Genomic DNA, 22528 nt, shown 5'->3' on the forward strand with positions numbered 1-22528 from the left:
CCTGTTTATTTTATGAGAGGAAACCCGTTCCTCTAGTGTACTCAGATATGGTATGTTTCTCTAACACATATTTAGGAAGATTTTCTCATCTGAAAGGAGCTTTCAGAATGTTACTGACTGCCTGAACCGAGCATGAGAAGGAAGAGAGACGACTGAATGTGTGTCAGATGCAGAACCTACCCAGGAGTACGTCCCTCCAGCTTCCCACAGCTGCACAGTTGATGCCAGGCTGCCCTGACTTCCAGGAGCAGGAAGGCATGGAATGGGCCGGCACGGGAGGGCCACCGGAGGGGCCTGTGTCCCCACGTTTCAGGGCAGCACGCATTCCAAAATAACTTTGTCTCATCTCCCAGGAATAGAATAATTGCATGCGAACGGGACAACTGTGGACATTTCTTTGCAGGGGAGTAAAACATAGGACATAACAAGGATTCATATTAAATGCATGGCAACAAAACAAAGACAGTATTTATATTCTCTATTCCAAACTCAAGAGGTTTTTACTTCATATTTCGTGGGACCACCTAAGCAGCAGGCCCTGTCTTGCTTCCTGAGTACTGATGACTTTCTGTAGTGTAGCATGCATTATTCAAACAGAAGAACTGATTAAGACCAGCTACACTGTAAGTATAATGTAACTGTATAAACTCCTGAAAACATTTACATTGCAGTGTTTTGTGGTGATTAATTTGTTCGGTATGAATTTATACAAAGTACAGACAAGAATGAATTATTTGGATAAATCTTTTGCACACAAGACTTCATCTGGACTGATAATATTATCGTCTATAATTTTGTTATATTTTATTGAAGAAAACTGAAATATTTGAAGACTCAGATAAATTATTTATTAAACCCAGTTGAACTTTCTTCTTCCAATTATTTGCCGTATTGAGAGAGTGGATTTTTATAATAAAATTGAATGTAATTAAATTCGTAATGAGAAATTGAAATTATTTAAACACATTGATTTTCCTTCTAAAGGTGCATTTTGTCTTGACGTCTCTTTGACTTTTTTCACTACCTTTAGCAGGATCACTAAGTACCATATTCAGAAGGCACCTGGCTTCTCCAAAGCAAAAGAAATTGGTTTATGGAGTAGCATGGCAGTACAGTAGCAAAACTGCAATTTTTATTCGCTCTATTATGTTCAATACTGTTGGAGGGGGGAGACATTTGAATGAATGTGTCTGTGTGTATGTGTATGTGTTCTGTCCACACCTACGAACTTTCAAGTTAATAAGGCTGTACAAAGAATAACTGGAGCTGTGGTAGATTTTATGGATAATTTTTAATATGCACACATTTTTAGACACATGTTATTCTTTAGCAAGGTTTTGCACTGAAGCTCCATATTTTTTGTCCAGAATACAGACTGGAGAATTGAGACTCTTGTCTCAGTTTCTCACATATGACCTTAGGAAAGTCACTTGGCCTTTCTGAGAATTATTATACAGTAAAACAAGTAATGCAATTATAAAACATATGTAATTAACTTATGTACAGCAATCCTAATCAAATGTAAAAGGTAAAGCAGAATAGTAATTGATTTTGACATTGCAACCAGTTTTTACCCCATATGTCAGCACCTTATAAGGAAAATTTAACTTCTTCTGCCTGTATAAAGGAAGCTGTTTTGTTCTCCATAGTTGTCCATGAAAGTTAGTATTCACCCCACCATTGCTGGGCTGCCTTAACTGTTGACTACTGTAACTAAGCACTGTGAAATTATATTATCAACAAGCTCATTTTTCCAGCTCCCCCCATACTAAAATGAACTTTACTCAGTACGCAGTGCTTCACACGCATACAAACAACAGAAGGGAAGTAAGCCACGTAGAACTTATTTCAGCTTAAGAATAGCAACATACAAAACAAAACCTTTAGATCAAAGTCCCTTATAAGATGACAGAAAGTAAGACGCAAGCAATGATTGACAAGCTTAATGTGACGTGGAAGCCTGAATACTCTGATGACTCACTGATGACTGAAAAACAAGTAAAATGCTCTTAAAAATGAAAAGCAAATTCTGAGCAATACAAAAGAATAGACTGCAATAGAAAAATGAAACTCTGGCCTGTTTCGAGGAAGGAGAAGAAGCAGAGGGAGATGGCAGGAATTCAAAGTAATTAGTGTTTCGAAAGAGATTTGAATATGCTATATATGTTAAATATACTGAGGAAATGCCCTATTTGTTAAAGATTCCATACCTTCACCACTATAGTTAGCTAACAAAATATTCAGCAACACCAAAGCTAGAATTGAAAAGCTACTGCAACATAGGAAAAGAGTGATTTAAGATTAGAAAAAGCCAGTTTCTTAATATCATAAAAAATTATTATTAAAAAAATACTTTGCAAGTCACACAGACACAAATGCACGTAAGAAACTTCCCATGGAAGTTGCAAACTTATATGTCTTTGGGCCACTGGTGATTTGATTCATTCAAGCACCTGGAGTTTTGCTGCAGTATGAAGCACAGGAATAGTACATGATTTATCTATGGTAATTAAAAAATGCATAAGATGATTTATAATGGAACAGTTGGATTCTCTACAGTGAGAAGATTGGTAAAATACACAAGACAGTATGTGAAGGCTGGTAAGTGAAGCCAGTAAAGATAAGAACAGTTACCTTGGATGCTAAGGACATCTAAGCTCTTGTTCACAAGAGTAGTGTAACATTAGGCATTTTTTGTGAATGAAGAAGATATACTGCATGACAATCAGAAAAAAAACCAGAAAAAATCAAAGTTGCCTTGAAAACAATCATTGTGCCAATGCTTTCAATGCTATTGTGCCCCATGAAAAACACTGTTGATTGTGAGCTTGTCCAACTACTTGGAAGGACTTGTTAAGGAAGTCCTGTGTCTTTGGTCTTGAAGAGACCAAACAACGAGTGACACTGGTAATACACTTCTGGAAGAGGTCTTCCAGTTAAAGCCTGGCTCCTCCTTCTGGATCCTTCATATTCTCATTCAGAAAACCTGGTAAAAACTTATAGAAAAAAGTGAAAAAGTTACAAGGACTTTTGTGTTAATCCTAAAGCAATTCTGTTGTTCTTTGACTTCATAAGTTGGTGTCTTCTGTACAGAACAACATCAACAAATATATTTTTTGCTTCTTAATTATTTATATGATAGAACAGTAGAGAGCCTGCCTGGAACCTCCTGGGAGACCATGAACTGGAGCAAGGGGTAGAATGCTTGAAAAAGAAACGGTGCAAATGGCAGAGGGGGAATGGACAACAAACACTGATCTGCTTCTGAAGAACAAAGGAGAACTGAGAAGTTTGGGTATACTGCATTTGTGCTCAAAGCTTTCTAGGATTAAGAAAGTTTTCAAATTGTATAAAATTAGTTAGTCAATAAAACGTTTAAGATAAAAACTCCAAGTTTCATGCTCATGCTACCCCTTTGCTGTAGGACACATGACACACTACTCTAGGAGGACAATGTGTAAGTCTGGAAGACTTCCATTTTAGTCAGAGTGCTGAGTGTAACATACTGCCTTGTCACCATAAGCACTGCAGGCCAACAGAAGCAACAGTTTTCAGAATCCAGAAGTCACCAAGATTACATCTGCGAATTATCCCTCATGATTTGGTGAGTCTTGGAGAGCACACGGAAACTTTGGAAGGATTCATATTGTTCCAACTTTAGGCACCTAAATTAGCCAACTACACAAACTAACTAAATCTCCACTTGTGATTAAAACTCCTGTGGGCAATTCAGAGCACCGACAACAGCAGCATGCTTTTAATTACCCTGTGGCAGTGCTCTCATCTCCTTCCATGGGCTCAGCCTAGGGAGATAAGCCATGTAGCCAGCCTAGCTAGCTGGGGTCCCAAACTTGGGAGGGTCTCATCTCCCTGCATTCAATGCAGACACATTGCTGGAAAAGGAGCTGCTGGTGACTGCAGCAGAGCTTGGCTCTGCCTGTCCATCTTGCCCTAATGCTGCCCCTGGCTGTATCTGGGAACCTGCCTGCAACAGGGTATGGCTGGGCAAACAGTGCGGGAGGGGACTATGCCATGCTCCCTAGCACTGTGTGTGCTACGATGATGCCAGCAAAAGGGAATTTATCTGCTCGGAATCACTAGCTGGCCCAAAGCCACTTTATGCTGAATGTGAACAAAAAACTGATCATAGCACAGTGAAAATCTATTAATATAATCACTGCACCTTAGATACCTGAAAGAATGCCCCCGACATTTCAAACCTATTAATTTACTTTAACTCTGAAGAGGAGGAAATCACTGCTGAATATGATTAAAGCTTACTGCCAAGAAGGAGAAATTATTTTCTGAAACCTAGGGAAGAAAAAAAAGTCCCTTGTTTTTCCTAGCAGCTATAAGATTCTGCTTCTTGCACTGAAAATAAGCAAAAATTTGCTGAAAGGACTCAGGAGGGCATTCTGCTATTCAGTTATGCACAGAAATAAAGAAATCATCTTTCCTCTAAGCACTGAAAAAGAAATCCAGGAGGTGAGAGCATCAGACTATCTAAGAAGGAAGAAAGTGAAGGGAATCTTCCAGTTTCGGCGTCTTCCTCCCTTTGACTGATCTTTGCTTGCTTAAAGAGCTGTTTTCTCTTTATGACTGAGAGACTAGTAAAAAGTCATATGACCTATACTGTCAGCAAGCTAAGGAGCTGAAAGGTACTGTATAGACTGTGCAAGGTATCTAATGCTTGATCTGCTCTGACAATACTTGTCACTGGGCTTTGTCTCTGTATTGTACTGCTACTTTTCTAATTAAGTGTGACAGAGTCATTTTCTTCTCTCAGTCACTCCCCAAACTGCAATGAGCTACTGCCTGAACTGTCTCCATTTGTACAGCTATGATGCCATGCTGTCTGTAATGCTCTCTTGTCCGTTTTAATGCATTAAGCCATCTGCCAACAACAGAGCATGAATAACAAGATTCAATCCATCTCTAATATGAGTGTAGTGCTCTTCTGTGCCGTTTCCACTCATTTGATTAGCTTGCCTTCCATTTCTGTTCAGGATGGGAAAAAAAAGAATATTTTCACTTTACTGTTTTCTGCAAGCACAAACATATATATTATTTCTAAATTCAGCTTAATGTAAGCATAATCTCTTTTATTTACGTCATCTAAGTATGACTGGAAAGACTGTGCCACCTACTGAGAAGCAAACTGGGACACAAAGTATTTGAAAAAGTTTTACAGGTAATCCTATGCCTCTCACTTGAGACACATGACTGGTGTACTAACTGCCCTTGGCAAGCCCATATTCCAGGGCCCAACACACTATTCTTTGCCTGTTATCCCAACCAAAATTACAAGAGGAGCTGAAGCATGTTCAGCAGGAGAAAGAAATTACATTATTGGCAGATTTACAGTAAAGCTATAGGAAGGATCCCAGGAAAGACTATTCCACACAACCACCACCACCACCCCCCACACTGTGGGTTATTCCGCAGTAGTTTACCCTGTTTTAAAAATGATCCTGAATCTGCCTATACAGGGTCAGGATCTGGAGAAGCACTAACAATAGCACTAAGACAAAATGTTAAGCTGATCATTCAGAGCACCATAACCTGAAAAAGGCATTTATCAGGATTCTGAAGGTGAAATATTTCCTCTGAGTGGGAATCCCAGTGCAAAGGGCTGGGTGCTTCTGCCAGGATGCCTTTGTAAGCTGCTGCCCTGGTGACCATGCTTCATGCAAGTGAAGACATCTGTTCACCAACTTCAGTGATCATACACAACCTGACATTTTGGGACAAATTTTATCACTGCCTCCCTTTTCAGCTTTTCCTAAAGCATCTGTGCATTTAATACCCAGGATCAGCATCCAATTTCATTTTATTTTTGTTACCTGAAGTATCTTAGACATTTCTTTGTTCTTACTTGAAAATTCAGATGCCTTACTGAAATCCAGATACCATATTGTTTTGGGAGACTAGACATGGAATCTGATTCTTATTTACTCTATGGTCTCTTGGCAGTGCAGAGGATAAATTACACCTTCATCCATGGGAAAGCTCTTTGCATTCCCAGAGCAATTTAAAGATATCTTAGTATGAATAAGAATCAGAATCTGTGAGACACTTCTGAGAGAGATTCTGCTGGAAAACTGTGCTATGCTGTCCTAGCTGCTTGGACATGCTATTTTCACATTTTCTACTGCTTGTATGTCAGGACAGTCTACCGTGAATATGAGACATACATTGGCTTCTTCACAGTAAAGAAAACTTAATTTTCTGCTTCAGAAAACAGAATTGTTGGTTCAGAAGGTGATCAAATACCAGTCTCCTCTATGGAGAGAAAACACTGAAAGGGAGTCTTGTAAAGGAAAACTCTCATATACCCTTAGATCCTAACAAGCTGAATTTTGGTGATGTTTTTGAGAGAAGATGGAGGAAGTACAGAAGGCCGATCTGTAACTCTGCAAAAAGACTAGTGTTACTTTTTTGCAGAAATATTTATGTATTTATTTATTCCATCCTGCACTGTTATAGTAGCTGCAGCTGAGAAGTCTTCAAAACTTTAAGGCTGACTATAAGAAATATTTATTAAGGCAATTTGTGTTTTGAAGCTATGATTAAAGAAAATGGACTGTTGCAACTCTATATGCGTGTTTTGAACTATTATGAAATAGCAAAGAGATTTTTTTTCTTACACTATTTCAGACATTGAAGCATGCAAGACAATTAACTCAAAGCTGGCTTTATTAGCATAGAGTTTTATGAGAAATCTAATGTAAACCAATATTCTAAACAAGTATAGAAATCAACACTACAAATTCTGTTCACATTGGTGCCGCAAAAAATAATAACCTGTTCTCTTTATCTCAATGTGAAATATAGGAGATAGGTATGAATCACATCAGGCTGATCTTTTCCTGATTTTATCCAGTTCCCTACTTCCAGCAAAGAATTGCCCATGAGTAACACTGTAATCACAGAATGGTAGGGGTTGGAAGGGACCTCTGGAGAGCATCCTGTCCAACCCCCTGCTTGAGCAGGCACACCCAGAGCAGGGGACACAGGACTGCTTCTGGGCAGGGTTTGAATCTTTCTTGAGAAGGAGACTCCACAAGCTCCCTGGGCAGCCTATGCCACTGCTCTGGCACCACACAGGAAAGGATTTTTTCCTCACATTCAGGTGGAACTTCCTGTGTTCCAACTTGTGCCCATCGCCCCTTGTCCTGTTGTTGGGCACCACTGAAAAGAGTCTGGCCCCATCCTCATGGCACCCACCCTTCGGATATTTATAAGCATGGATAAGATCCCCCCTCAGTCTTCTCCAGGCTAAACAAACCCAGGTCTCTCAGCCTTTCCTCACAAGGGAGATGCTTCAGTGCCCTGATCATCTTGGTAGCTCTTAGCTGGACTGTCTCCTATAGTTTCCTGTCTTTCTTGAACTGGGAAGCCCAGAACTGGATGCAATACTCCAAATGTGGTCTCACTAGGGCATAATAGAGGGGGAGGATAACCTCTCTCAATCTGCTGGCCACACACCTTTTGATGCAGCCCAGGTACTCCTGGCCTTCTTGGCCACAAGGGCACATTGTTGGCTCAGGGTCAGCTTGCTGCCCACCAGCCTTCTCAGCAGAGCTGCTCTCCAGCAGGTCAACCCCCAGCCTGTACTCATGCGTGGGGTTGTTCCTCCCCAGGGGCAGGACCTTACAGTTGCTTTTGCTGAATGTTATTAGGTTCCCCTTGGGCCAGCTCTCCAGTCTGTCCAGGTTTCACTGAATGGCAACACAGCCTTCTGGTGTATCACTACTAGGAGTCTTCACAGCATCTAACTGAAAACCTCCATCTTAGGGGCTACAAACCATCCTTTGGAGGTGCGTATCTGTCTCCTTGACTATGCGAAAAACTTAAGCTTTTTATAACCTGCCTGAATGGTGACAGCATCCCTCCTATTATCAAAGCAATAGAATGATTTCTGCTGATGCCCATGCTATTTATTAGTAATATTACTGAAAGTACTAAATAGTTTAGAGTTGGACATATAAAAGGTTTGACACATCAAACAATCTCATATTTCAGATATTCTGAACTTGCATGCTGCTGTTGTCTCGACTGTACAGACATATAAATTTCCCAAAAGCCTAATTTTCCACCAGTAGACGTTTCCTAGATGACTAAAAAAAGTGCTCCGAGGAATGTGCTGTCACCTATGGCACGACCGTATTAAAGTATAAGATACTTCAGCCTTAAGAAGATTTATAACTGATTTTTTTGTTTGTTTTTTTCTTGTTGTAGAAGTGGGGCTTTTTCATTTTTTTTCCTTCAGTTTAAACACCTGTTTTGGTGTGCAAATGAAAAAGAGAATGCCACATAGTGAGCTAAGCAGCTCAACTGATTCAAATGCTGCTCCAAAATACAGGACAGAGCTCTCTTTTATGCTTGATTTTGACTGATGGCCACACTATTCTCTGTTTTCTCAGAGTTGTTCCCTATTGTGTTAAAATAAACAAACAAAACTGAACACTGTAATAGGATCATGACTTTGATTCTTTAGATCTCTGGGGTGTGCTTTTATTCAAATTCTTCTCTGTGAGCCAGTGAATATATATATTTTACTCTGGAGGGTGGAACTGCTTCAACAGATAAGCGTAACAGATGCAAAGCTTGGACAATGAAAGCATAAGTTGCATGGATTATAAAATAGTGATTTTTGCAAGGCGTATAAATGGACTATGCTCTAGAAAATTTTCAAAGGAGAAATATTCTGTAACTACCCCTCTGCAAAAAACTATGCCCTACTCAAAACTTTTTTATACTATTTATGGAATTGAAATAGAGATTGAAGACTGGAAATAGCCGCACAAGTGGAGTTTGCCAAAACTGAAGGTGATCAATACGAGAAGGTAACTTCAGATTTTTTTGGGAAGAAAAAAAAAAAGGCCTCTCAAGCATCCTGGCACCCTGTAGAAAACGTAACCCTAATCTAGCCATGAATGTTCCCTGCTGATGAGTGTTTACGATGGCTCGCTAAGTTGATTCATCAGCATCTCTTCAGAAATAGACCAAATTAAACCAGATTTTTACATCTTCCTGATCAATTACCCTTTAAATTTAAATGAAAGAAATTCAGCAGGTCAAATGTCAAGTTTCAACCTCACATTTTTGAGTTATTGTTAAAGTACAAAAATGGAAGTTATTTGCTTCTGGTTATATACTTCCATTAATATACATCCTTATATACTACTTATTTACTTAATAAAGCAAGTCTTAGCAGAGCAACTTCTTCACCGCTACTCGCAGAGCATCTGTTCACGTTCATGTTCTACCATGACCCTGTGTAATTATAAATACAAATGGCCAACTAATCAATGACATCAAACCGAGAAAGATTTCTAGGTTCTTTATAACATATAAAAGCAGATACCCAAGATTTTGCTGAAGTTTTAGTATTATCTGCAGTAAAGAATAAAATTTCATCACCACAGGTCTAACTTAAATTTTTTTAAGGCAGTAAAGCAGTACATAAATCAGAGCCTCTTATTGTACATTTAGATCAGCTCAACTGGGAGAACTTGCTTTTTTAAATATATAAACTTAAAGAAATCTAAAAGCCAAATTACTTCTGAAAGCCTGTAGTGCTTGTAGAAGAACAGATTAATATACCTCAGAATGAATACATTAGCAAAGAAGTCACAAAATGCTTGCATCAGGTTTTCCTGCAACATTTCATGGTATATTAAATAATTGGTTCCACAGAGCAAAGCAGAAATGTAGAAATGTATTTCCAGATAGAAATAATGCATATAAGTCTGTATTACATGTGCACTGCTGTGCATTTTAAAAGTTGAATGGATTCTGGAAGCATCACACACTAAACATAGTACACTCGCTGTACCTCAAATACTTTAGAAATAAAAATGGAAATCAAAGGTATGAGATGAAAAACACAAAACCCAAAGAGCAACCTGTGTGTTAAAAGTCCTCACAAAACTTACTACATTTGAACATGGAATCCAGCATGGGTTTCAGTGTGCACAGGACATTGACTGAAGCATCTGTGAAGCACAGTGGGGATGAAAATGGCAGTGGAAGACGGGCAAAGGAAATTCTGCCCCAGAACAACTTATGCACACAGAAAGACTGCATGCATTTCGTTCATTTGTAATAACTTAAGTAACAATAGTTACTTAATAGTTAATAACTTCACTGGTTAGTTATTGCCTCAATGGATATACTGAATCCCAACGAAGTCTGCCAGTACATAAGTCTGAAAGGTTGTCTCCCTACCATCAAGAGAAGTTAATACACCTCAAATGTCAATCTTTTCTCTTACCATTAAAAGAGGGACAAGGAAAGACCTGTATTGTTCCTAAGTGGAGGTGCTAGCTAGCACTACCTTGAATCAGGTGACATTGTACCTGAGCAAATCTACTGAATGTTTGGCCATTTCTAGACATAAACTGTGTATTGAAACACATACTGATTCTGGGCATACGTTGATGAACTTGATTAACATACTGTCGGTACTTGGTTATAAAAGGGAAACATGAGGAAATAAGCAAACAAAAACCCAAACACATTCTCCCCACCACCAACAAACTCAAAAGCTAAACTACACGTAATGATGTAAGGAAGCTCTGTGGAGAAGAGCAGGGCAGCTGCCAAGGAAGGCATGCAGAAGTACATTAAGCCATGAAGCCACAGTGGGAGTGGGTGTGCTGGGCCATCTTGTCTAAACTGGGCTCTTCCTAGAAAGGCTGGACTAAATGATTCCTGAGGTCCCTTCCAACCTGGGATTCTCTGATTCTGTTTGATTCTGTGACAGTGGAAAGGAACTGGAAGAAAAAGAGTAGGCATTCACTTAAGAAAGAAAGAAGACAGACAGACATCTGGGGCATTGATTAAAGACCTTATTAGGAAAGTGAGTAACTGAGGAGGAATGTTAGGGAGATGATTCAGGAAAAGAATTCAATTTCTTCTCATTCCATTTAGGGAAAGCAGCACTTTAAAAGAAGAAGAATATAAGGAATTAAAAAGATAGAATAAAATACTAGCATTTGGAACAAGAAGAAATAGGCAGGTGTTTAGCATGAGCACATTGCTGATTTAAATTTTCAGCCTGTAGGCTCTTGATATACATGGAAAATACCTCTGTGTTGGTATGGAGATGGAACTATATGTCTCTCGAGTGACTGACTGCCTTCCTGCCATGCCCCCACCCCCACCCCACCCCACCCCCAATAAAATCCAATGTCTATTTAAATCCATGTTAGTACACAGGATCCAAGACTGAATATCTGTAAATGGCAGGTACTGATACGCATCTTTGGATACTGTTCCTTCCCTTACCTCCTTTGATGGAACCTTCCTCTTCTCTTTCTGCAGCTCACAGAAAATGTGATGGTCCTTTCTGCTGTCTCACGACACAGAGTTGTATTAGCAAAAATGCAATGAAGCAGAGGATTACAGCTGAAAAGCAGCATCCCAAAGAACATCTGCAATAGAGATAGCGGCAGAGTTAATTTTTGAGAAATGTTCTTTGTACCACACTCATCTTTCAGCTGATAATATAGAACTCACCCATAGCCACCTTTGCTTTAAGTGCTTCTGTGTTTTGCCATTTCCCTCTCCTTTTCTTTTCCCTTGTTTTACTTTCCCGTTCTAACCACTCCACCCCTCCCCATTAGCAATATGTTATTTTTCTCCTGTATTTCTTTTTCTCAGGTGTTACTCATTTTCCCTTCCCAGACAAATTTTTCCAGACTTTTTTGCTTCTTTCTTGCTCCTCATCCAGCGAGACAGCCCTGGAAGCAAACGTATTCAAATGTTACCCACACTACATATTCTACAAGCTTCAAATCCAGCATGTTTTAGTAAGTTCCAGGGTCAATAACTGGTCAATCTTTTCCCTTTATAGTTAGAACAGTGACAATCACTCACCACAGATAAAACAAGGCTTTGACAAATAGTTTCTGAGCATACTTGACTTGATTTTCTAACCACATTTAGATGAGATGGACTACCTCCTTCAAAGGAGACTAATTATGTATGTCAATATTATTTAACACAAAAAAGGCTGCAGATCTGGAGCCACAGGAACCACAAAGCCACAATTCAACCTCATGGTGAATTCAACGTTCCTTTAAAAAGGTTGGAGTCTGCTTGGTCACAAACAATAGGAACAAAGGCATCCATGTTCCTCCTCTCCAGTGTGCTGCTGCTCTGCCTCCAAGCATTGCTGCTGGATGAGGGAACTGTTCATTCGCCTTCACATCCAGTAAGCTTCTTGGGCTCTCTCCCTAGTGATCACCTACGACACCTTCTTTCACCCAAAGGTGAAAGGCACTGTGCTTCATTATCAATTGCCTGAGTTATTTAAAGTCCAGGCCAAGAATTTAATAAAACTACAGTATTTAATTTTAATTTTACACATACACACAAACACACAGTGTCAGCCATTATTTTGGCTCCCCAACAAAAGATCCCAATTAATCATTTTGCCAGTATGGAATGTGTTGCTTAGTTGCTCAGCAATCAAGTTACATTAACATTAGCAGTAGCTATTGAGAATTGGCAAAAATACCGTTATCAGATGAAGCATCATTTAGATTAAATGTTTCATTTGGGTTTTTTCTATCAACATTAATGCTTAGGAAATGGGCATACCTAACTTCAAAAATAATACTTCTTTTTGCTTAGGAAGAAAGTGGAAATGATTTTCCACTGAATAAAACTCAATTACATTAATGTTGTTACATGTATTTTTAGAAACGGAATTGGACACTTGACCTACTACTTTTCAAAATAAATGTAGGCACTTTCTGAAAGAAATGATAAGGTGATATGTAAGTAGTTTCAAAGATGAATTTAGATATCTATCTTTGGACATCTCTATTTGAAAAATCTCTATTTCCATTTTCTATTATAGCACACATTGTAAATGATTCAATAGTTATAAAAATATTTTATTACAATCAGGCCAAATAACAGGTGCAAAACAAACAAAAGGAATGGGTTTTTATTCGGTATATAACGCTGGAATTTACTGCCACAAAATGTCGTGGACACTAAAAGTTTGAGTGAGTTAAAAAGGAGAAAGATTAAAGGAGAATGGATTGCCACATAGATGTTAACATAATGTGCGGGCAAATCCCTGGTTCAGAATTAAGTTCTTTCAGGGATACTTTCCCACTTTCCAGCAAAGAATCCCATTATGCGTGTCCTGCTCCTATACAAAATCCCTTTGAATTTGCTACCACAGTTTCACAAGCTCTTGGCTAGATCACTCCACATCTGACTAAATATGGAAGTTTTTATGATGAAACACTAACGTCCAGCAACGACAGTTAGGCTAAGCTGTCCTTACAGAAGGTATAGATACAAAGAATTGCAACGGCTGAAAAAGTTCTGATAATCACGAGCAATGTTTCCTGTTCTTAAAAGTAACATAGCTATTCATATTTACCTGTGCTTTGTTCTCAGTGGCACTGAACAGTTACCTTCATACTGAACCTATATAAAGCAGAAACTGGCAACTTGTTTCAGAGGCACTGCATAACACTGGTTTGCTCAAGGCTTTCAGTAAGGGCTAATGCTAGCTGTAAAAAATTGCAGCTGTGACATTATGTTCAATAATTAAGTCAAGTCATAGACATTTTTCTTTGCAGTTATACAGATTCCTTTGTCTTTTTTTTTTTTTTCCTAGGGGAGAAGATAGGGAGGGTTTTATTGTAATACACAGTACCTACCATAGGTATTCTTAGGCAAATGCACATGAAAGTAATTATATGCAATGTATGTAAATGCTAATTATAGTGAGTTTTAAAAAATCTTAATAAATTATCTCCTCTGAGAAACGTCTTAAGCTTATTCTTAAAACTCACTGCTCATGAGACTTTCTCCTGCACGGAGAAAGTTAGTAACGCTTTTTTTTCCTCAGCTCTCTCTTCCTAGTTCATAAAACGTTGAGTTGCCCTGTGTAAGAGCCAAAGGCTAATCACCAGGAGGCGGGTATGTTTCTAACCAGGTTTTCAAAGGGTCTGGACCCAGTGAACTTTATAAAGCAAGCAGCAGGTTGGTGAGTTTGGCTTTTGGTTTTTCTAAATTTAAACAAAAAACTGACCAAATGAAAAGGTATCATCCAAACAGAGTCACCTGAGTAATACTAACACACTGTAACAAAGAATAACACAATTTAACATTTAAATACAAATCAAATAAAGGTCAAATTAATACATCAATAGGTTAGCCTGAATGTTGGTTGAATTACATTAAATTAATTAGATCAAAATATTAATACTATGACTAATCAATCTTTATAAACACTGAAGGTGACAATAAGCTAACCTAGTTGGTTGGTTATAAACTCAGCTAAAGAATTTAATTTGTGTTGGTCATAACTCAGCTTAGGAGCTTATTAAATATCTTAAAACTGAAACCAAAGTCACAGTGTCAAAAGCAGCTTCTCTCACGTAACTAAGTTTTTTCTCTCTGGCCCACATTCTTCCTCCCCCAGCAAAGCAAAAAAATACATTAAAAGGAGTCCCTAAAATGCAAAAATGTTAGAACCTTTGTGACTCTTAATGGTAGGACATACCCTAATGAGAACTTTTATGATGCACATTCAACTTTTTCCTAGTTTCCCTGTATTCAAGTACTAGCACTCATATACACATGGCTAGGGATTCATACAGCAAAGCTGAAGACAAGAAAAAGGCTGGAGTCTCTCTTACTTCTTATATTTTTAAAGAAGTAAAATAACTATGAAATAGAAACAGTATGAAACTTCTTGCTGAACCACTGACCTCTTACAGCCTTCTTGCCTGGGAGCACAAACTACAGCTACTAAACATATTCTCCTGGCACTGAGCTTTCCGATCAAAGTTTTTTCCAGAAGCAGGGACACAGGTCAAACACTCACACAGAAAATTTTTTAATGTCACAACTACTTCCACCTAAGGCAGATGCGTTTTGAGAGATTATGAAGTTCAACAGTTTCCCTTAAGGTTTTTCACTACTACAGAATCCAACAAGGGAATTTTTCTGCTGTCAAAGTTTAACTTGCTCTCAGTGATGCCAAGGGCTTCAAGAAAATCTGGTAAAATGCTACTCTGGAGCCATGGAACTTGGTACAATCAATTCTCATATAGGAAATATTTCTTAGTGTACAGATTGTCTGCTGTACTTCTGAGCTGTCTTCAGACAAAGTAGATTGATCAGGGTCTTTCTTTCTTACAGTTAGAATCTTTGGCAGAGTCACACATAGGAGGGTGAACAGTTCATGAGCTTTTCAACTATTTGTTGAAAAAACTGCCAAAATGAACATAACATGGAAAATACAGACCAAACAACTTCATTTTTTCTTTTGCTGCTAAGTCCTGACAGTAGATTTCTGTTTCCTAAAACTGTACTTGGGTTTGATTGCTGACACAAAAATAAGAAACAAACTAGAAAAAAAAATTACCACAGTATTTTAACAGATGCAAGTTCTATCTTAGAAGCTCTAGCCACTAGGGACATCCAGTCAGTCACTACCATTTTAAAGCAAAAACCAACAAAAAAAAAAAAAAAAAGAAAAAAAAAATCACTTTCATTTAGTTTACTAAGGGCTCTGTTCAGTCCAAGCTACAAGGATTAGACCTTGTCTCACACTATTTCAAAGCCAACTACTTAACATTAATATTAATCATATTACATTATGCTTGAGACATTCGTAATAATCTTGTGGCAGTGGTCTATGTCGTAATAGTGCTGCCACAGTTTGGAGTTATGTTTCCAGTGGTTTCCACTCCAGTGGAAAAATTCACAGCAGTAAGAAAATGCACAGACTAAGTAACTCTACCTAAGCCACAAATACTTTCAATGCAGGCCATCATTGTTAGAAAAAATTAATTTTGTTTTATAATGTATTACCGGCAGACTATATATTCAAGACTTTTTGGATTAAAGAGCTGTGAACGAGATTATGAAAGGATTGACTTGCTGCTCTGAAGGCATAATGCATTCAGTTGTAGCAAAATATGCATATGTATGGTACATAATGAGCCTTTTAAAAATACCCTACCATGTATTTATGCAATTGGAGCTATTTTGCTTTATGTCACATCAAGTGAAGAAGAAAATACCAAATAAATAAAGCAGCACTCACTGGTGATATGAAGTTGGCAGCTGTGTGAATAGAAAAAACACCATTAATTTCTTTTCTTTAGCACTAAAATACTGTTTGCAGAGTGTCTTGCTTATCTGTAGGTTTCATGTAAACAAAAACACCAGCAATGGACTAATATTTGAATAATTACCTCCCTCAAACCTGCCCAGAGCAGAAGTGGTAGCTTCAGCATTACCTTGATAGAAGTGCAAACTGACCACTGAGGCTCAGCCAAGCCAAAAGCATCATCCTCTGGCTTTGTCTGTCTTTATAAAAATAAATCAGAAATACCCATGAGGAGGCAAAAAAAAAAAAAAAGAGCAACACTGGAATTAACACCCCATAGTAAATACAGGCCATGAAACAACTCGGTTTCATCTGATATCCCTTATTATGTCGATTACATTAAGTATAACATTCTAACTCACTAATTTTTTCGTGGATTCCAAGACAGGAATCCAAGGCTCACACAATAGAACTGGATTCTGAAGCTTAGTCGCTGAGGTTTTTGGTCCTAGCTCAACATCCTCTTGACGTATGGGTGATGGTCAGTACTATACTATAGATCAATGGTTGGTAAGTTCCTAAAGACAAAGATGGTATGAAAAACTTTTTCAAGCAGAAAAGTAAAAACATGATTATGTGTTTCCATGATCTTAATGCACTATAGATGCTAAAACATAAAAAAAAAGTCTAATATACAACCACATGTAGAAGTGATAATAAGTAAAACTGTGGATAGATACAGGACAGTGAGGAGTGAAATATGAGTGACTGGTCAAGCAGATCAAGGAGGCTAGATTTTGGGGGGAGGGGAGGTGGGTCAGTTTAAATATATGAGAACATAAAAATAATACAATTATAAACACAGACCCCCTTCTTTCTAGCAGTTCTGTACAGAAGGGCCCCCTGGAGCTATCCATATTTCACTGACTGCTCTATCAAAGCAACATTAGGTATTTATAAAACAATAAAACATTTATTTGAAATCTATGTTTTATTAGTTTGATGATGTGATCTGGATTTTAACTTTCTACAAAACATGGCAAAGGACACTCAGACCATATGTTAACCTTCTAACAAGCTGGTTTTGTACATCTGCTGGCTTCTGCATGTCAAGTGCTCCAAATAATTTTACTTAGGTCTCTTCATCATACACAAAATTAATGTAAGCAAACAATTCAATGGATATGTGTAACAACACCTGTTATATATCCAAAGTTGCCAAATAGAGAGCTAGCACATTGCGTTTATTTTTCATTATGTACATCTTCACTGCAAGGATTGGTTTATGTATTATTTTCTAAATAAATATGCAGTGCCTAATTCTATATAATCATCTTGCAGTCAGCTTTAAAATTTCTAGTTATTATACTGTTGAGGGATATGGCCAAAAATGTCCTAAAGTAAAGTAACATAGATTTTAGGAGAGTATGTAAGAATATGTTGATGTAGAAAATTGTGTATTGCTACTCCTGAGACCCTAGGGAAGCACTCCTTTCCACTCAGTGGAAAGGAGACTAGAGTGAGGAAAGAGACACCTTTCCAAAAATACGGTTATATTCTGGAGTTTCATGGAAGAAGAGCATATTGGATGGGAAGGTTGGAGAGACAGAGGAACCACTGGGTTAGCTTCCACAAATCAAGACAAGAGATTACATAGCTACTTCAAAGATCAGGACTCGCAGTGAGGCACCTGGCACCCACAGCTGAGATGGGGCTCTAGCAAAGGATTAGTCCAGCTCTCCACTTTCAGAAGCAAACCTCTTTCCCACCCACAGGGGAACTGGCTCTGGGATCACGACTGCACTTGGGCTGGGCTTATCCCAATGAGTACTTGCATATCTTCAGACAGCAGCATTATCTGTGAGTAGTTAAATTTATGCTATCACTGCTGTTTCTGACTAGCCTTTGCATTCCTTCTGATGTCTTAGTCTGAGCTGCTGTTGTGTAACTGAGTCTTGAGTTCAAGGCAGCCTTTGCAGGAGGCAAATATTTGGCAGTTTAGGCTACACTGGTCACTATGGAACAGTAAAACCAGGGCTCTGGGATTCCTAAGTGGACAAAGGTAAATGACTTGCTAGGATAGTAAGTTTCAGAAGACACAGGGCAAACCAATTAGATTTTTACAACTACATAACAAAACAAACCAAGAAGTAATCATTAAAACCAAACCGATTCTTCATACACATGGTTTAGCACCCAAACCTGAGCAAAAATCCATACTTCACAGGTAATTTTCCCCTTCTTGAAAAGGCAACGCACCAGTTACTGGCTGTAATTCATGAATGTCACTTATTCTCTCGACAACTACATCAATTGTACCAGGCAATACAACAGGCTGTGCAACAACCTTAATGTTGTCTTGTCAGAAAAAGGAGTTAGGAATTACAGGAATTCTTCTCTTACAGGAGCTGGTTATGTACATAAGGAAAAGTCTTTAAGCCCTGTCATCTTAGGTATATAAGAACGGGAGCTACTTGAAGTAATGGACAGACTTAAAAGGCAGGACCCTGAATTAGTAACCATCCTCATTTATCTAGAAATTATGATTTTTCTGATATAAAGAGATGAACAAGGTACAGTTATAAACATCTTACTGTTAGAAAGAGAAAAAAACAATCTCTCTTTTGAAAAAAGGGATTCTGGGCAAAAGCTGCTACCCCAAACATCAGTTTTCACATAAAAATGGCTCAAATGCATTTCAGTCAGAATTACTTTCCATTCTCTGTTCTTGCTAGAATGCAGAAAACCTCTAAAATCCCCTTTTGTGTTTTAGGACTTCAATGTTTTAGCACTAAGGCTCCTATAGGAGACTCTCACAAGAGTGTTCTCTGAAAGTGAGAAGGGAAGGCTCAGAGGCGATTGAAAAGAGGGCTTGGAGCAGTGTGTTTTTAATAACAGAATAAGTATAAAAAGTGATGGGGTAAGTGTGCAAAATATTTATTATTTTTTATAATTGTAGGCTGCCAAACCCAGTTAAAAAAAAAAAAAAGCAGCCCATTCCTGAAAATATGTGTTGGTATGACAAATACAAATGAGAATTGGTTTTTTTTTTTTGGCTCTGCAACTCATCACATTTTGTCACTGTACTGAGGTGCCCTAGGTTTGAAGTCTAAAGAGATAAATCACATAGCTACAATGTTTCCCTCTAGAAAGCACAGGTACGCATATCAGATACTTTCAAGACACAGATATTGGAACTAGTGGGAGAGGTTGCCTTCATACATGAGAGCGTACATACTAAAAGATCTAGTCCCACAACAGAATAAAGCCCACTAATACAGGCTCTTGAAGGTACTGAAAGAACACTTAAAACCAATAAAAGCTGAAAGCAAAATTCAGCAATTTCACTCAAAACAATGAGCAAAAATAGAACCTCTAGCTCAGTCAGCAGATGAAAATGAAAGTTTGTGATTTTTTTGCCCATTAATGACTGAATTCTGCACATGCGAGGGGGCTCAGAAAGCTGTGCTGTGCATCCAGGTGAAGTGAAAGAATCTACCATCAACAGTTCTTGCATAGATGTTCCCAAAGCATGATGCACATATAGACAAGAACTGGAAAGAGAATTTATGAAAACAATCACAGTGATGGTGGGGTATCTCCAGGTTTAGACCCAGCCTAACTGAAGGAGAATACATGCCTTTCCCTTTAGACTGCAATGCTGCTACAGATTTGCCATTACCATCCCTCTACTGTGGAGATTAATTTCCTTCTCCGGAAATATTCAAAACCCACCTGGATGAGGCCCTGTGCCCCCTGCCCTAGGTGTATCTGTTAAACAAGGGGGTTGGATGAGATGATCTACAGAAGCCCCTTCCAACCCCTACCATTCCGTGAGTCTGTGATTCTGTGTGATACTTAAATATTCAACGCATAAAAACGTAACTAGCATTTCTTCATCCTTCTAACTGAGTATGAACTCAAGCTGAATTAGGGAGTCGGAAGTTGGATTCAGATTCAAATTTCAAAACCCCCAAGTTAAATTCTGTCTGGAGCCAGTGATCTACTCTACAGGTCTCAGAGTCTCTGCCCTTCTTTTTAATAAAGTCTTCCTTCTTTCAGATAGCTGATGCCCCCAGCATTTTTAGCATAAAGCTCTCAGTGTAATTTGATTACAATTGAAAAACAATTTACAACTGTAAAAAAGATACAGCGTGGTATGTATACTTGGGAGAGAATCATAGAATCATTAAGGTAGGAAAAGACCTCTAGGATCATCAAGTCCAACCATCAACCCAACACCCCCAGGCCTCCTAAACCTTGCCCTGAAGTGCCACATCTACGTATTTTTTGAACACCCCCACTGATGGTGACTCCACCACCTCTTTGGCCAGCCTCTTCCAATGCCTGACCACTCTTTCAGTGAAGACATTTTTCCTATCCTAATATCCAGTCTAAAGGTATCACACTAGATAGCATTATTTTTCAAATCTGTGTTATCCATTTATAGATCACCATCACCACTAGTCCCTGCTCCTACAAGTAAGCAGGGAAAAAAATTAGTATAAACCACACTTCAAATCAGTGTAGTGGCACTTTCTGTTGTAGGCAGAGCACCTTCTGATGGGCAATGAATTCAGCATGATCACAGTTTCCTGGAGGCTTCTCCTCCCACCAGGAAAAATATTTATTGGTAACTTTGAGTAATACCAATTTTGGTCTTTACATTCTGGTCACTTTAACTATTATATGGATATCAACAGTTCACTGAACATTTATGTTGTAAATACTCTTTAAAATTGAAGCACGCTGTTGGAATAAGGGGTTTAGTAACTATTGCTTTTTCAGTTCTATAGAAAGACTGCTGCATTAAAAAAATATTAAAGCATTCAGAGCATGTATCCAAACACTCTGCACATACAGTAAAAAGGCAAAAAGATTTTTGTCGTATTTGACATTTCAAGGATATTCCCAACATTTGTAATAACAGTAAACCAGGTGGAACAAATCTCTGAAGAGTATAAAACAGAATATCCAATCTTTTCTAATTACTTTCCAAAATCTTTATGTCTACTTCACATCTGCCTCCTCCATACAGGCTGCATTTTCCCCCAGGTAAACCTTGAAACAGTTGTTGCATTCTCAGGCTAAAAAGAAATGTGACATCTGGATCCAAACTCAGACAGATGGCAGTTATTCATTGAGGACACACAATTTCACTTTTCATTTGACCTGCTGTAATCCATGATGCTAACCCCAGTGATACAGGATGCTCTGCTCTTCTGTGCTCTTTCAGTTCTCCTCATTTGTCCCCTTTATGTGTCTGGAGAAAGCCAGATCACATGATGGTTCTCTGCTTCACACACTAGTCTACTACTCAAAAGGCTAGATAAATTCTAATGTAGAGTGGTAATTCAAAAATATATGAACTGTGAAAATAAGACCAGATTTCTGGTACTTCAAGCCTTTCGTCCCTCACATTCAGAGGATAAATAAATACGTTTCAAGAGAAAATAATCATATTCATTGATGAACATTTTCTTTGAGAAAAACAGGACTACCCATGACTGTAAGACTGCAGAATGATGTCTAGAAAAGATTTTGAAGTCAACGTCTATATACACCTATTTGTATACATATACTAATTCCAGCAAAGCTATCAATACGGCTTTAAAATATTTTCCATCAGGATGGTCTGAAATATTTTCTTTTGAGCTTAATCTTTCATATACACAGCCCCAAACCAAATTATTTCTTCTCAGAATGTTTGTGATTTCATTCAGCTGGCTTTTCTACATCTGAGATGTTTAGAATTTATTTTCAATTTTCATATACTGAAGGCATAGTTTTATTGTCATTGCTGCTATTAAAAATCTACTATTTAAAACTTTAATTTTGTGACCTACATGTAGAGTATTGTGGCCTTAAATTGAGAAAATAAGAGTTAGAAGATACTGAAAGAAGTACCATGCTGAACTCGTGCAATAAGTTTTGCTGAGACCATTATCCCAATAGCTTGACTTAGGAAATAATGTGTAAAGTTGCACATTTTAATCGTTTACAAAACAGCTTGCTTTTAAAATCTGAAACAACCATCTCTATTCTGGAGTACAACAGTGTTGGGTACATCCTTTTAATGGAGAAGAAATCCTGTTTAGATGTGTATGAAATGTATGCTGTAAATCAAACAGACCTAAGAATAGGAGAAATAATTTCTGATTTCACAACAGAAGCAGAAGTGGGTTCTTAGCCTTTTCAAATAAGCTTATTAATGCAAATGAAATTAATTTCCTGTTGGGGAAGCCTGAACTACTTTACCTGAATAGACTCAAATCAGAGCAGAAATCGCTGAGATTCCCTTCAATCCTCTCCTTCTCTCATTAAAGTACAAGATCAGTAGGTTGGTGACGGAAGAGAACGGTTAGACTTTTATGACGTAACTTGGCCAAATCCAGCTGTTGTGGCTATTGATTGCAAAAATCAAAATCA

At 38.2% G+C, this 22528-nt stretch overlaps 1 long non-coding RNA gene across 1 annotated transcript in view; it reads right to left on the reverse strand.

Moving 5' to 3' along the window:
• The window catches only part of LOC142064616 (uncharacterized), a 69432-nt gene that overhangs the window by 30882 nt on the left and 16022 nt on the right, over positions 1 to 22528 (reverse strand). Inside the window, exon 2 of the long non-coding RNA XR_012663167.1 lies at positions 11296 to 11441. This is a non-coding gene — a long non-coding RNA (uncharacterized LOC142064616). The remainder of the gene's footprint in view (positions 1 to 11295; positions 11442 to 22528) is intronic.

Source organism: Phalacrocorax aristotelis, chromosome 14 (assembly GCF_949628215.1).
Source record: "Phalacrocorax aristotelis chromosome 14, bGulAri2.1, whole genome shotgun sequence".
In the NCBI taxonomy this organism is placed as follows: Eukaryota; Metazoa; Chordata; class Aves; order Suliformes; family Phalacrocoracidae; genus Phalacrocorax; species Phalacrocorax aristotelis.